Below are 2900 nucleotides of genomic sequence, written 5' to 3' on the forward strand. Positions count from 1 at the left end.
GAGGGGGAGGGGGAGGAAGAGAAAGAAGAAGGAGGAGGAGGAGAAGAAGAAAAAGAAGGCAATTTAGGTAGGGCTAAGAAACACAGCACTAGCTCTTAAACCTGTGACGGTGAACCTATGGCACAAGCTCTAAAAGGTTTGCCATCACTGTAACCTAATAGTATCTGTCCTATCTTTGTCAACAGGTTGTGTGAGGATCTCCTAAGATACAGGTATGGAGAACTTTGAAAGTTGCTACTCGTTATAAATCAGGAGGCATCGTGTCAGACAGATGAGTGCCCCAGTATCGGCCAGCAGCCCCGGAAGGTTTGATCACCTTCCTCCGGCCTGTATTTCTTCACCGAATTCCCCATTCAGTCGAGAAACAAGGCGGGAAATGTTGATATATAAAGATGAAGATGTCATCTTGATTCTGTTCAGTCTGATCTGAGCATTATCTGTAGGTAAGCAAGCAACTCAGTACTAAACCGCAAAATTTGGCTAGTTCACCCAGCACTCACAGGCAATCGTACAGAACTACTCACATCTCCTGTGGGAGAAAGCCCGTCCCTCGAATCACAGCACAGGAAGCATACTTCCTGAGGGTGAAGGAAGAAACCTGGACATACATGGGGTGACCTCTTCCCAACTTGCAATCACTTCTGTCCCTAGGCATGGGGATGCAACCAGGTGGAAGGAGGCAACCAGATGCACGAAGACAGTGGCAGGGAGGGGTCTTCATGTGGAAGATCATGCCCCAGTTGTAACTGGTGAAATGAGGCTGTGGTCTCTTCTATCACTGTTTCCTGGTGAACGTGGGCATAGAGGTGTTGGACTTCTGGAGCACTGTTAGCAAACTTGCAAGAGCCTGTTACCAACTTCCTGGATAGAGAGGAACAGGAATTAGGTAATAATTTCATCCACAAGGATCAAGCAGGCATGGTCTGACCCTGCAGACAGCTCCCTGATCCCCGGATGTGGGTAAGGTGGTATCATTCTGCACTTCCCAGGCTTCCTGATCATACACAGGTCACAGCAACTCCACATATACTTCTGCTGGTGCTGCTGGAAGCATAGCCTAAGGCCTGACCCTTTAACCAATCCTTAATTTTTTAAGGACCTGATTTCCTGAATTAAAACATCTTCTGCTTACATCATTCAAGTGGTAGCTAATATCTAAAACATGGCAATGGTGGAGGAGTATTTTATCAGAATTAGCCTTTCCTAGACCCCTTCCTCCCTCCCTGCTTTCCCTGCCTTCGTGCACTGTTTCTTTCCTTCCTTCCAGGCCAGCACTGGGTCACATGTCTGTGCCCAAAACTACCATCGGCCAAGGGAGCACAAGTCCAAGGTTGGATCATACTAACCAGCAGTTCACAAGCATGGCCAAATGAGCATTTTGTGGTCCTAGACTTATGTATTCCCACCCAGCAGCTTAGGTTCTACTTCTTTGTTTTGGAGTCCTATGCCTCAATCTCAAAAACACTGCAAATTCACATTCAAAAGGCCAACATTTTTTGAAGCTGCCTCTTCAGCTTTCTGGGTTCTTGGGCACTCTTATCTTGAATAACAGAACAAATGTCTGTTGAATCAAGTTGATTCAACTTTTGAGAATGGCAGAAAAGTAGTCCTGGGTTTTTGCTTATAGAGAGCAGACCAGAGAACTATTACCTCAGACCTAGAGGTTACTCAAGTCCACCCCCTGGAAGTTCTCACAGGACCTTGGAGGGCACTCATTACCTGCCCCTTTCTTCAACTCGTTATCTAAAGAGCAGACTTCTAGGTGCCCTTGAGGAATGGAGAGTGCTGACTGCCCCTGGGCACTTGGGCATGCTTTCTGGAGCAATCAGCCTGAGAGAGCTGACATTTTTAAGGGTTCTAGCGGTTTGGGGAACCTGTCTTTCCCCTCAGAGATTCAGATCAAATCAAAGGATGTATATGGAGTGCCCACTTCACACAAAGAATGCGTGGAGTCACGGGACACACGCTGGTGTTGTCCTGCAATGGCTTATGATCTAATGGGGAAGAGGACAAGAAGGTCATACATAATGCTTTTCCTCATTAACTTTCACTACCTGGGTCATTGAAAGAATACCTGAATTTCATGTTTCTGGCCCAATTGGATATGTATGGGGAGACAGGAGGGAACTTCAGCTTTCTTCAAAGTCTTATAGAGCAATCTTTTAAATCTTTCACTGGAAATAGAATAAAGCCACTACTCCAGGAATGAGACCATTTACTGACCCTAGACTCTTCAGGATTCTCTCTATTTGTAAGTCAAGGACTAGCGCTTTCTCTCATAGCAACAATAGCTGAACAGCAAACTTAAAACCACAGGCACATGACAATATCATTCACCTGTGTATCTGCAGCTGCACAGCCTACTTTTTTTTTAATGTATTTGGTACAAGGTCTCACTATGCAGCTCGGACTTGTAGTGATCCCCCTGTTTTGGGCTCCCCAGCACTCGGAATACAGGCGTGTGCCACTGTCTTAGTTACTCTTCTCTCGTTGCTGGGACAAACACCCGACACTCAAAATGAAGGAAGGAAAGGTTTATTTAGCTCACAGTTACTGGAGGTTTCAGTTCATACTCAGCTGGCTCCAACGCAGAGCAGCACATAGCAGAAAGCAACCTTTCATGGCGGTGGCAAAGAGCAAGAGAGCAAGGGAGGGGTAGCAGCAGCTCAAGCCCCTAGCTTCCCTTCCCACCTTACATTGTAATGCAAATTACCTGCCCCAGGGCAGGTGCAGCACCCACACCCACAGTAATCAATCACAAACTTCAGAAGCCACCCCAAGACTGCATGAGGCTTTGGGGGGGACACCTAGACACAAACCATAACAGCCACCATGCCCCATCTTGGTCACCAGCTCAGCGTGCCTGGGAGTGGGTTGGTGTGGGTTGGTGTGGCTTGTGG

This window comes from Octodon degus, unplaced genomic scaffold (genome assembly GCF_000260255.1).
Source record: "Octodon degus isolate 3935 unplaced genomic scaffold, OctDeg1.0 scaffold00007, whole genome shotgun sequence".
Classification (NCBI taxonomy): domain Eukaryota; kingdom Metazoa; phylum Chordata; class Mammalia; order Rodentia; family Octodontidae; genus Octodon; species Octodon degus.